General features: G+C 38.1%; 1 protein-coding gene across 1 annotated transcript in view; it reads right to left on the reverse strand.

The window, feature by feature from the left end:
* Window positions 1-14,716, reverse strand: part of LOC134730495 (basic proline-rich protein-like) — an 82,384-nt gene that overhangs the window by 53,547 nt on the left and 14,121 nt on the right. Inside the window, exon 3 of the mRNA XM_063604870.1 lies at window positions 11,433-11,523. The gene's annotated coding sequence lies outside the window, so the exon portion shown is untranslated. The remainder of the gene's footprint in view (window positions 1-11,432; window positions 11,524-14,716) is intronic.

Genomic DNA, 14,716 nt, shown 5'->3' on the forward strand with positions numbered 1-14,716 from the left:
TTATCTTTTTTTTTATTTGCAAATCTTCTTTCACCTTAAGGCATCACGTGTTGTGTTTATTCTACTTGTCTTTCTTTTAATTTGGTTTTCATTTATGAAACGATCTTTTATTTCTAATTATTTTCTGAATTTTGTCACCCATGCTGTTTTTCTAATTCTGATTTAGGGTTTTTCATCCCATGTATTATTTTATTTGAATGTCTTTTAGCTTGTTTTAAAGTAACAAGTTACAGTTTTGATCTATTGTATAGGCTCATCCTGGCGTGTGTTCATTAGTTGTAGGCATGTTATTCTACATATTATTCCATTTTTATTATAACAATTTTGTATCGGATCGATCTGGATACTTTCTGTTGCATTTTTTTCTTTTTTTGAGACAGAGTCTTGTTCTGTCACCCAGGCTCCCAGACTGAAATGTAGTGGCAAGATCACGGCTCAATGTAGTCTGGAACTCCTGGGCTCAAGCAATCCTCCCACCTAGGCCTCCTAAGTAGTTGGGGCTACAGGTGCACGCAACCAGGCCCAGCTGATTTTTTTTTTTTTTTTTGGTAGAGACACCGCCTTGCTATGTTGCCCAGGCTGGTCTTGAACTCCTGGCCTCAGGTGATTTTCCTGCCTCGGCCTCCCAAAGCACTGAGATTATAGGCGTGGGCCACTGCACCCAGCCTCTGCTGCTCATTTTTATCTGAGATTTGTTTCTCTGAACTTTTAGAAGGCAGTATAGTTCAGATGAGGTTTTCCAACCTCACAGAGTTCTTTCTTCTGTTTTTGTGTACTGTTCAAATAAATGGCAACTTACCTTCTGGGATTTCCTGGCTCTATCTCCCTGACCCTCCAAATTTTGTTTTGCCCTTCCTTGTTTCCTTTGGTCCTGATATTGTCCCTGTCCTGCTCAGTTTCTCTTCAATGTGGAAGTCCTGGGAGGTCAGTCTCATGAGAATAAGGTGCTGTACTTCCACAGCCTTCTCAGACTTTTCTGAGGATGGCCTTACACTTGCCAGCTAGTGGAGTGAGCAGAACTCCTCCTGGTTTCTGTGGCTGTTCTCAGAATGCCCTAGTTCACTTTCCAGTAATACTTTTTTGGGAACATTTTGTGGTTCTCATTTTCTCAGGTCCCCCAGGCACACCATCTTTCCTCTGCTTCCTCTCACACAGGTGCTGATACTGTGTAGGTTTGGGGCTGTTGTTCTGGCCCACTCCCTGATATTTTCTGGGTTTGTCGCCTAGTTTTCTTAAAAGTATCATCTACATGGTTTTGGTTTCACTATCTAGTTACTCTGTCTTTATTTGAACACTAGGGGAAATTCATTATGCCAATCTCACACATTGTGTGATTCCATTTATATAACATTCTTGAAATGACAAAACTATAGAGATGAAAATCAGATTAGTGTTGCTAGGGCTTAGGGATGTTGAGCAGGGCAGTAATGAAGAAGAGCGTTATGGTGATAGAATAGTTCTGTATGTTGAGTGCAGTGGTGGTTATATGAATCTATACATGTGATAAAATGGTGCACACCATTTTATTTTTTACCAATGTCAAATTCCTGGTTTTGACACTGTACTGTAAGTATGTAAGATGTAACCACTGGGGAAACTGGATGAAGGGTACACCAGACCTCTCTGTACTATCTTTGCAATTTTCTGTGAATCTATAATTATTTCAAATGTTTAAAATGGGAATGAAGTATTGATACATGCAATAACATGGATGAGCCTTGAAAACAGTATGCTACATGAGAGAAGCCAGGCACAAAAGACCACATATTGTATGATGCAGCTTACATGAAATGTCCAGAATAGGCAGATCTAGAGACAGAAAGCAGATTAAGCAGATTAGAGATTGCCTAGAATGGGAGATGGAGTCAGGGAGAGGGCAGAGTAGGAAGTGAGTGCTAATGGGGATGAGGCCTTTTCTAAAATTCCAAAATTAGATAGTCACATTGATTGCTCAACTCTGTGATGCTAAAAAGTCACTGAACTGTATATTTTAAATGGGTGGATTTTGTGATATGTAAGTTATATAACAACTCAATAAAGTTGCTTTAAACCATTAAAAATAGTACCCGGATGTAATGGCTCACCTCTATAATCCTAGCACTTTGGGAAGCCAAGGTGGGAGGATTGCTTGAGCCCAGGAATTGGAGACCACCTTGGGCAACATAGTGAGACCCTGTCTTTATAAAAAATAATTTTTTTAATTAACCAGGCATGGTGGTGCATGTAGTCCCAGCTATTCAGGAGGCTGAGGCAGAGGATCACTTGAACCTAGGTGTCCAGGCTGCAGTGAGTCATAATTGCACCACTGCAATCCAGCCTAGGCAACAGAGTGATACCCTGTCCCAAAAAGTTTTTTGTAATACTGTCCATACCAAGTATTGGTGAGGATGTAGAAAAGTTAGAACTCTCATGCACTGTTGATGGGAATGTAAAAATGGTAAAACTGCTTTGGAAAACAATTTGGAAGTTTCTTAAAGAAAAAAAAAAATTGAGCATAAACCTGCCATATGATTCAGCCATTCCACTGCTAGGAATTTATCCAAGAGAAAGGAAACATATGCCCATAAAGACTTGTTCTCAAACATTTATAGCAGCTTTATTTGTAATGGTCAAAAAATGAAAACAATCAAAATGTGCATCCACAGGTGAATGCATAAACTGTGGTATAACCGTACAATGGAATACTACTAAGCGATGAAAAGGAATTAACTACTGATACATGTCATGATATGGATGAATCTCAAAGTAATTATGCTCAGTGAAATAAGCCAGACAAAATAGTAATACTATATCATTTCATTTGAATATCATTGGTTACCAGGCAGGGAGGCAGAGGAATAAAAAAAAAAAAGGAATTACAAACTTTTGGAGCAAGCTTTTGGAGGTGACTGTATGTTCATAATCTTGATTGTGATGGTTTCATGGGTATATACATATGTCAAAGCTTATAAATTATATACTTTAAACATGTGCAGATGATTTTATACCAAGTATACCTCAATAAAGCTGCTTTAAAAAAAACTATGCTACCATCATCTTCCTAAAATCAGCAATCATGTTTTTAATTCTCAAGAATTATTTCTTGTTCTTTGTTAGTTTCACAATATTATAATTCTTTTTTAAATTAAAAAAGCTGTATCTTTGAGAATATGAATTATTTGTTGTTGTTTCTAATCTATTTCCTGAATTGTCTCTGGTGTCAGATTTTTTTCTTTCTTTTTTTTTTTATTTTGATTTTCCAGTTGTATGCTACAGACCTTTCTCAATGTCTGGTGATCTTTGGCTTTCTACTCATATTGTGAAAATAGAAAAGAAGACATCTCACTGAGGACCCTGTACATGGGAGGCCTATATTGCTTTGGGTAAAGTGCAGGAATCTTACTTTACAATGAAGTTCTCAAATTCCAGAATGAGGAGGGCTTTAGGTGAGGTGCCAACATCACACTAGCTGCCTCCAGACTTTGTGTTCTATTCTTTTTAGAAAAATATTCTGTGCTGTCTGTGCCAGGACTTGGGTAGAAGGGGCTGTTATTTCAACTACCCTCCTGTGTTTAGCCTCAACATTCACTTGCACTTTCATTACCCACTGAAGAAGTCTCTCTCTCCTCCCTTATCTGATGAAGCTGTCTCTCCCTTGCTCGAAAACATACCTATCCCCTTTCCTTGTAAGAGAAAGACAATCCTCTCTAACTAAAGACAAATCCCAGTAAGCTTTTAGGGATATAAGTCCAAGTCAAATCTAGGAAAAGCTTTACACACAAAAATAAATATAGGGATATTGCCCATTTATAGCAGAACTGGATTCTGCGTCTGCCCACCAAATGAAGAGGAATATAGTTTTAGTTTGGGACTGAATTTACTGATGTGGATGTCCTTATGATTTTGGACTCATTATACTAGCAGCAGGGAATAGTTCTAACAATTTGCTCAGCTGGTTAACCAAAACCCAGAACCACCTGGTGTTCACTTGACAATGGAACACACTAAGTTGAGGTGCCAGAAGTTTCTTGAAATAATGCAGAAGTACATAGGAAGCTCCTTCCCTTAGCATTTATGAGGCAGTGGATCCAATGGTGTTCCATAAATGAGTGGGAATTGTGAATGTGATAGGAAATCTGTGACAATCCTCAACAGGAATTGCAGTGGCGGCCCCTAAAGTAATGGAGCAAAGCCACTGCCTCATAAGCAAGTGATTATTTTCATTTTGGAAAACTGCTCTAGCCTTGCTCTGGGGATCTGGGGGAGTCCAAGTGCTAAGATCAAAACTGCCCACTGTGAGTTGTCTCAGCTACCTAGCTATGAAGTTGGGCATTCTATGCAACATTTTAACATGAGCTATAAGAGGTATAAAATACAGAATGAGGCTCCAGCCATAGCTGAAGATACAATAAGCTGTCTGAATATAAGTAACACATGCTCCCACCATGCCTAGTCTGGCAGCTTGCCTTAGAGAATAGCAGAATGCCCTGCTGAAGAGCCAGCTGTGCCTCCAATTAGGACAACACCTCATGAGGGTGGGGCACTGGCATGCAGGATATATTATATGTTCTGAATCATGAACCAATGTATGCGTATGTGTGGCTTCTCCTGTAATTAGAATATACAGGTATGGAAACAATGGGGTGGAAATGGGATAGTACCTTTCATGATTAAGTCTAATGTGTTTGTTACTCATCAAATTATTGCTTCTCCTCTCCATGACTTGGGGCTCTGCTGACTTGGCATTTGGGGATCCAAGAGATAACTGCTTCTATAAGAAGACAAAACAATGTTTCCACTGCTGGTCATTTTGGGCTCTTATACCACAGGCAAAAAAAAAAAAGAAAGAAGGTCATGATGTTGACTGGGATGACTGATCCTGAATAATCTTGATCATCATGGGAAAGAAGGCTGCTGCTTCAAAGTGGGGATGTGGAAATCTTTTAAAAATTTTGATATAGAGTCTCACTCTCTCACCCAGGCTGGAGTGCAGTGGCACCATCATGGCTCACTATAGCCTTGACCTCGGGATAGGAAAATCTTAATAGAACTCAGGTCTGCTATTCTGGAGCAGGTCTGAAACAACCATATCCAATGGAAAAAGTTAATGGAAGACTGCTATATCCCTGAAGACAGATTTACCAAGGAAGTAATTCTTATGAGGTGAGTTTGGTAAGAAACTCCAACTTACTGAGTTCTTTTGTGAAGGCAAAGGGAACATGACACAAATTACAGAGAGGAAAATTTATACATGTCAACTACAGCCCCATAAGCAATTACAGAATAGGGACTGTCACCTCTACCCATATTTCTTTCCTCGTTGGGTATATATTTATACATTTTAATGAATTTTAAAATTCCTCATCTCCACTTGTACCATTTATATTTGGTGTGTAAAAGTGGTTAATTATACAATTTCTTTTTTTCTTTTTAAAAATATCAGGTTTACTGAGGCCTAATTTTTTTTTTAACAGGGTCTCACTCTGTTGCCCAGGCTGGAGTGCAGTGGTGCAATCTTGGCTCACTGCAACATCTGCCTCCTGGGTTCAAGCGATTCTTGTGCCTCAGTCTCCCAAGTAGCTGGGATTACCAGTGCCTGCCACCACGCCTGGCTATTTTTGTGTTTTTAGTAGAAACGGAGTTTCACCATGTTGGCCAGGCTGGTCTTGAACTGACCTCAGGTGATCAGCCTCACAAAGTGCTGGGATTACAGGCATGAGCCACCGCACCTGGCCAAATTTTTTTCAAATATTTTAAATCAGCAATTGATTGAATCTGAAGATTCGGAACTTCAGAGGGAGACTATGTTGTTCAGAAGGCTTACAGATTTGATTAGCTCAAGACATTTTAAAGTATGCATGGTGAAATTTTAATGGTAACCACGAAATAATAAAATTAGAATGTATAATTTCCAAACCAATAGAGAGAAGATATATGCAAAAGAAAAGAAAGGAAGAATGGGGGGGAAGGAGGGAAGGAGGGAGGGAGAGAGGGAGGGAGGGAGGGAGGGAAGGAAGGAAGGAAAGAACGTTTGGCAAAAATCTAAAATGAGACAAGAAATGTGTATATGCGTGTGGTGGGGGGAATATAATGAAAAGGGGACAAAGCACAAAGCAAGGTGATGGAAATAAGGCCAAATATATCATAATTACAATAAAGTTAATGACCTAAAAGTGCCATTTAGGACAGAGATACTTAAATTTGAAATAAAAACAAAGTCCAATAATATACTGTACAATAGGCTCACTTAAAACATAAGTCAACAGGTTGAAAGTAAAAAGATGAAAAAGACTAATCCAGACAAATACTAACAAAAGAAAGCTGAGGTAGTTATATTAATATTAGAGAAAATGGATTTTAAGACAAAAACATTATTAGCAAGGAAGAAGTTTGTTATATAATTTTAAAAATATGCTAGGGGGTTATAAGTACACAAAAAATTGGTTAAAAAAATAAAAAAGATTTGAATAACACAATTAATTTGTTTTGTTTTGTTTTGTTTTTGGAGGCAGGGTCTCACTCTGTCGCCCAGGCTGGAGTGCCATGGTGCGATCTCGGCTCACTGCAATCTCTATCTCCTGGGTTCCAGTGATTCTTCCACCTCAGCCTCCCCAGTAGCTGGACTACAGGCATGTGCCACCATGCTTAGCTAATTTTTATATTTTTTGGTAGAGACAGGGTTTCACCATGTTGGCCAGAATGGCAGGATTAGTTTTTGATCACACAATAGAACATCTAAAAATTAGGGAATATTCATTCTTTTCAAGCACATGTGGAACATTTATAAAAATTAAATACTAGTCCATAAAGTGTCAGCAAATTTCAAATAACTGCTATAATAATAATATTCTCTGACTACACTAGAATTAAATGAGATGTTAATAATCAAGAAAAAGGCTGTCTGTGCTGGCTCACACCTGTAATCCCAGCACTTTGGGAGGCTGAGGTGGGCGAATCACCTGAGGTCAGGTGTTCAAGACCAGCCTGGCCAACATGGTGAAACCCTGTCTCTACTAAAAATACAAAAATTAGCCAGGCGTGGTGGCAAGTGCCTGTAATCCCAGCTACGTGGGAGGCTGAGACACGAGAATTACTTGAACCTGGGAGATGGAGGTTGCAGTGAGCCGAGATCGTGCCACTGCACTCCAGCCTGGGCAACACAGCGAGACTCCATAGGAAAGAAAGAAAAGAAAGAAAAGAAAGAAAGAAAGAAGGAAAGAAAGAAGGAAGGAAGGAAGGGAGGGAGGAAGGGAAAGAAAAAAGAAAGAAAGGAAGGAAGGAATGAAAGAAAAGAAAGGAACTCTCCATGTATTTATAAATTTAAAAACACACTTCTAAAAATGTCAATACTCCCCAGATTGATATATAAGTTAAATAAAATTTCTACTAAAATCTCAGCAAGGTTTTATGTAGAATACACAAAATTGTTCTCCAAATTTATGTGAAAAGACAAAGGAACTAGAATAGCCAAAATAATTTAGAAAAAAGAATAAAGTGGGGGAACCAGTCTTCCCAATTTCAAGATTTTTATAGAGCTACACTAATCATGACTGTGTGGTATTGGCAGAGGGAGAGATACAGATCAATATAACAGGAAAGAGAACTCAGAAATAGACCTACACAAAAATGTCTAACTGATTTTTGACAAAGGTGCAAAAGCAATTCAATGACGAAAAGATAGCCTTTTCAACATACGGCACTGGAGTAATTGAAGATCCATATGCAAAACAAACAAACAAAAACACATGAACTTTGAAGTAAGTCTCATACTTTCTACAAATATTAACTCAAAATAGATCACAGACTTAAGTGTAAATAACAAGACTATAAAACTTTTAGGAAAAAAAATAGGAGAAAATATTTGAGACCTAGCACTAGCAACAATTTCTTAGACTTGACACCAAAACATAATTCATAAAAGGAGAGATTGATAAATTGGACTCTATAAAAAATTAAAAAACTGTTGCTCTCTCAGAAACCCTGTTGACAAGATAAAAAGAAAGGCTAAAAACTGAAGAAAACCACATATCCAACAAAGGATTAGTATCCGGAATATACTCTCAAAAGAACTCTCAAAACTCAACAGTAAAAAATAATCCAATTAGATGCCAAATGAGCACATATAAAGATGTTTAATATCATTAGCCATTAGGGAAATGCAAATTAAAGCCACAATAAAATATTAGCATACACTCTCTCTAGCTAAAATAAAAAATTTTGACAACATCAAATGCTGGCAAGTATGCAGAGAAACCAAATCATTCATATATTGCTGGTGGGAATGTAAAATAGTAGAGCTGAATTGAAAAACAGATTGGCAGTTTCTTAAAAAAAAACAAACTAAATGAAGTATGACTCAACAATTACACTTCTAGGCATCTATCTCAGAGAAAGAAAGACTTATATTCATATAATAACCTGTATATGAATATTCACAGCAGCTTTATCCATAAATCCTTAAACTAGAAACAACTCAGATGTTCTTCAGTGGGTGAATAAAGAGTGGTACATCCATATTATGGATTATTCCTTAGCAATAATAACAAATTATTGATAAAGGCAATGATCTGGATAAACCCCCAGGGAATCATGCTGAGTGAAAAAAATCCCAAAAGGCTATATACTGCATGTTCCATTTATACAATTCTTGAGATAACAAAATTATAGAAATAGAGAACAGATTAGTGGTTGCCAGGGCCTAAGACAGTAATAGGAAGGAAATGCACGTGGCTGTAAAAGAACAACACAAGAGATCCTTGTGGTGATGGAATTGTTCTGTATCTTGACTGTATTTTGTTCTGTATCTTGACTGTATTAATGTCAATATGATTGGAACTGCATTCAGAATGGTGGAGTAAAAATCGCCAAAAATTGATTTCTTCAGAAAAGCAATGAGAGCACTGGCAAAAAATTGTTAAAATCAACATTTTTAGAACTCTGAAAACTAACCAAAGGCTCACAAAAGTTTGAAGAGCATTTACACACACACACACACACACACACACACACACACACACATACACATGGCTAAATCTCATAAGAAGAGCAAGACTGGTGGCATTTTAACTTGTCCTATTGCCATCCCTCTTTCTGTAGTTCCATAGTAGCCTTGGAAACCAACAACCTTCAATCATGGTAACCCTGAAAACCAGCAACCTAGCAGTCACTGAAGCAGGCAGAATGGGCTTGGAGTTCCCCTAAATGCTCATCTTCCATTAGTTATTCTTTGACTTGTCTGGCAGTTTCCTGGAAACCACAGGGGCTCTCAGGGTTGGTCTTTATTGGAACTGACTCAGGGTTCATTTACTGTGAACAGCCTTTTCTTTGGAGTATTTATTGAAAACAATTAGTGGCAATTGTTTAACATCTCAGGTGCCTGAGGTGATAACATTTGGGGGAAAAAAAGATTATAAGGAAAAACTGAGGAATAAGATTTTTTTTTTTTGACATGGAGTCTCGCTCTGTTGCCCAGGCTGGAGTGCAGTGGCACGACCTTGGCTCACTGCAAACCTCTGCCTCCTGGGTTCAAGTGATTCTCCTGCCTCAGCCTCCTGAGTAGCTATGATTACAGGCATGTACCACCATGCCTGGCTAATTACTGTATTTTTAGTAGAGATGGGGTTTCACCATGTTGACCAGGCTGGTCTTGAACTCCTGGCCTCAAATTATCCGCCCGCCTCGGCTTCCCAAAGTGCTGAGATTACAAGCATGAGCCACCTTGCCCAGCTGGATTAAGAAGTTTGTAAGTGTGTTTGGAAAGCTTAATCAGATTTCCCAGAAATGTAGATGACCACATGCATGTACAGGTGACCACATGCATGTACAGGCTGTATCCCTGCCCAGAACTATGTGCGTACCCAGGAAAGGTTTGAGAAGACCTTAATCTCTAACCACTGGCAGACCTTGAGGTTCTGCACAAGCAGAAAGTAAAGACTAAAGCAGAGTTGTCTAGTGTGTGGTACAGCTTTATGGATATGTCCCAACACACACACACAGACCTTTGGCAAAGGCTGGGAGACTTATCAATTCAAAGCATTTAAGAAAATATCTGTCCATTTATTACCTGATCACTAAGCTAAGCAAACACAGGCTATAGTGGCCAAACGTTACAAAGAATACAGACTTTACAGAATTAATTTAGGAAAGTAACTAGACAAACAGGAGCAACAGCAATTGCAAGAATAAATTCTGGGGAAGAGGGGGAATCCAGAGTTGCCACATTTTATTATTTAAAACATCTAGTTTTCAATAAAAGTGTATAAGATATGCAGAGAAACAGCAAAAATAACCTATACACCGTGGGGGCTGGGTGGGGGGAAGCAATGAATAGAAACTGTCAGGAAGCCCTGATGTTGGATTTACTAGACAAAGACTTTAAATAGGATAGTATAAATATGTTCAAACAATTAAAGAAAACTATCTCTAGAGAACTAAAGAAGAGCATGAGAATAATGTCTCACTAGAAAATATTGATAAAAAGATACAATTATAAACGAGGACCAAACAGAAATTCCAGAGTTGAAAAGTACAATAACTGAAATGAAAAATTCACTAGAGGAGCTCAATAGTAGATTCAAGCTAGCAGAAAGAAATATCAGCAAACTGGAAGAAAGGTCAATTGAGATGCCCCAATATGAAAAACAGAGAGAAAAAGAATAAAGAAAATGAAGAGTTTCAGAGATCTGTGAAACACCATGAAGTGTACTATCATACATATAAAAGAAATCAAAGAAGCAGAGGGGAGAGACCTAAAAAGAACACTGGAAGAAAAAAAGGCCAAAACTCCCCAAATTTGTGAAAAACATTAATCTACACATTTCAGAAGCTCAGCAGACTCAAAATACGATAAACTCAAAAAGATTTGCACCTAGACACATTATAATCAAATTGTTGAAAGCGAAGGACAAACAGAATCTTGAAAGCAGTGAGAGAGAAGTAATTCATCACATATAAGGGATCCTCGGTAAAACTAACAGCTGATTTCTCATTAATGTCAGTATCTTGATTGTGATATTTTCTATAGTTTTACAAATAGGAGAAATTTTACAAATTGGGAGAAACTGGGTAAACTGTACACAGGATCTCTTTCTATTATTTCTTACTGCTGCACGTGAATCTATAATTATCTCAAAATTTAATTAAACATACTCCTGAAACAATACTTCAATCCAAGATGAAATTGTAATAAAAGTGTAAAAAATATTTAGAAATGAACAATAATAAAAATACTGTGTATCAAGACTTGGGAAACAAAATAGTAGTGGTAATTCAAGGTAAACTTATATAGTCTTGTATGCTTATATTGGAAATTAAAACCTGAAAATGACATATTAAGCACCCAACCAATGACAGTAGAAAATAAAGAATGAACTCAAAGAAAGTAAAAGGAAGCACATAAAAATTATTAAAGCAACAATCAAGAAAATACAATAGCCACGCACAGTACTGTGTACCTGTAGTCCTGACTACTTGGGAGGCTGAGGTGAGAGGACCATTGGAGCCCAGAAATTTGAGTCCAGTCTGGATAACACAGTGAGACACCATCTATAAAAACAAAATAAAATGAGATATTTTTAAAAAGTATTTTAAAAAGTACAATAGAGGGGATCAACAAATTCAAAAGCTTGTTATATAGGGAAGAAACTAATAAAATTGACAAACTACAGGGGGCAGGGGGAGGGGAGAAGAGAGAGGGAGAAAAAATATTAGTAATGCAAAGGGGGACATAACTACAGAAGGATCAGAGATGAAAAAAAAAGTTTTTTAAAACTTAGATGAACGAAATCCTAGGAAAACATACTTCAAGAAGAAATAAGTCCTATGACCAGTAAGGAAATTGAAGTTAATAAAAATCTTCTTACAATGAAGCCATCAGGATTAAATAATTTATATGATCTGAATGTCCCCTAAAACTCATATTGTTTCAAGTTGAAGCAGTCTCACCAATATAATAGTATTAAGAGGTAGGTAATTCTTCTGTGTCAAAACAGGGGTGATAATAAAACAAAGAGGTAACCCCTTTAGGTAATGATTAATTCATGAAGTGGAGTCCTCATGAATGGGATTAGTGACTTTATAAAAGGGCCCAAAGAACTAGTCAGTTCCTTTTGCCCTTTCATCTCTTCTGCCATGTGAGGACATAGTGTTCATCCCCTGAAAGAGGCAGCAACAAGGCGCTAACTTGAAAGCAGAGACTAGGTCCTCACCAGACACCAAACCTGCTGGCACCTTGATCTTGGACTTTCCAGCCTCCAGAACCGTGAGAAAATAAATTTCATTTCTTCATAAATTACCCAGTGTCAGGTATTTTGTTACAGCAACAGAAACACAGTAAGACAGTGAGTTCTACCAACTTTTCAATAAACAGCTTATGCCAATGTTATACAAACTCGTATAGAAAATAGAAAAAGAGAAAATATTCTCAACTCATTTATGAGGTAAATAAAACTTGATTCCCTAAACAATCTAATTATAGACAATCTCACTTTGGAGCCTATATGTAAAAATATTAAAGTATTAGCAAACCAAATCAGTGAGATATTTTAAAAAGGTAATAAATAATGACAAAGTCAGGCTATTCCAGGGATGCAAGAATGGTTTAATACATATATTTTTTGTAAGCAGAATTTTCCATTGCTAAGATAATGGTTTAATATTAGGGAAACAATTATTCATATTAAAGATTAAAGGGGTACTTGGTATGGAAAAAAACAAACTCAGTTTCTCCTACTATACCCTCACAACACAGAACACTTCTGTGACTCCAGATGTGTGGGGGTTTATACCCACACATCAAGCAAGCAATCAGTTCTGCAGCAGATAACATCTGAGTGTCTTTTAGTTCTATTTGATTCTGGCACTATCCACCTGGAGTTCTCTACTCATAGGTTGAGAGATCACTCCCACAAGACTCCTCTCCACTTTGGATGCAAGTTGCAAGCATAGATTGTGCTTACATTGTGCAACCTGAGTTTCTGACCAATTGGCTATAAATTGAGGATTCCCATGACTCCCTCCCTGGGTTTGATTAATTTGCTAGAACAGCTCACTCAGCTCAGGGAAACACTTTACTTACATTTATCCATTTATTATAAAAGATATTACAAAGGATATAGATAACGGCCAAATGGAAGAGATGCATAGGGTGAGGTATGAGAGAAGGGGCATGAAGCTTCCATGCTCTCTCCAGGCCTGCCACTTTCCAGGAATCTCTACATGTTCAGCTATCTGGAAGCTCTCTAAACCCAGTCCTTTTGGGTTTTTATGGAAGCTTCATTACATATGCATGACTGATTAAATCATTAGCCATTGGTGATCAACTTGAGCTTCAGCTTCTCTCCTCTCCTTGGATGTTGGGAGGTGGGGCTAAATATCCCAACTCTCTAATAATGCCTTGGTCTTTCCTGTGACCAGCCCCCATCCTGAAGCTACCTATGAGCTGCCAGCCACTAGTCATCTCACTAGCATACAAAACATCCCCTTATCAATTATCATTATCACCCCCTTATCATGAAATCCCCTTCAGGGATTTCAAGGGTTTTAGGGACTGTATGTCAGGAAACAAGAATAAAGACCAAATATATACTTCACGATATCACAAGGAGAAAACCAATTATTATCTCAATAGATGCAGAGAAAGCATTTGATAAAATTCAACAGCTGTGATGATAAAACAATTAAAAGTAGAAATGATTTTCCTTAATTTATTAAAGAGTATCTAACATACCTTTATAGAAAACATCATTCTTGACAGGGAAATGTCAGAAGCATTCCTCTTAACTATGTAACCAGGGCTGGGCATGGTGGGAGGCTGAGGCAGGAGGACTGCTTGAGCCCAGGAGTTCAAAATCAGACTGGGCAACATAGCTAGACCCTGTCTCTACAAAAAATACACAAATTTAGGCAGGTGTGGTGGCATGCACCTGTAGTCCCAGCTACTCAGGAGGCTGAGGTGGGAGGATTGCTTGAGCCCAGGAGGTCAAGGCTGCAATGAGCCGTGATCACACTAGCGCACTCCAGCCTGGGTGGCAGAGCAAGACCCTGTCTCAAATAAATAAATAAATTAAATAAGTAACAAGATAAGGATTTATACTATCGCTTTTTCTATCCAATATTGTGCTGAAAGCTGGGGTGAGGGGAGAGGGGGGGAGAGAGAGAGAGAAAGAGAAAGAGAGAGAGAGAGAGAAATGATACCATATACATCCAGTGGACCCCAGTCTCTGGCTTGTCCCTTTAGACCCAGGCACCAGGCCTGCCTGCCCACTGATTCAGACACTAGGCCATGCTGTCCAGGGACTCCAGCAATAAGCCTTCTCGTAGACCCCACCAGCTGGCCTGCCCAGAATCTCTGGACAAGCTGACTGGTGAAGGGCTTTCCCTGCTGAAGCCAGTGTGCAAAGACTGAAAGAGATGCCTACTTCTTCAAATGCACAGACATCAACACAAGGCAATGAGGATCACGAATAATCAGGAAAACATGACACCACCACTAAAGGAACAAAATAAAGCACCAGTAACTAACTCTAAAGAAACAGAGATCTATGAACTGCCTGACAAGAAATTAAAAATAATAAATTTTAAAGAAGATCAGTGAGCTACAAGAGAACACAGACAACTAAGCAAAATCAGGAAAACAAGACATAAAGAAAATGAGTGAGATGTTCAACAGAGATAGAAACCATAAAAAGAACCAAACAAATTCTGGAGCTGAAAAACACAACAACTGAACTGAAAAATT

The sequence above is a fragment of the Pan paniscus genome, chromosome 5 (genome assembly GCF_029289425.2).
Source record: "Pan paniscus chromosome 5, NHGRI_mPanPan1-v2.0_pri, whole genome shotgun sequence".
NCBI lineage: Eukaryota > Metazoa > Chordata > Mammalia > Primates > Hominidae > Pan > Pan paniscus.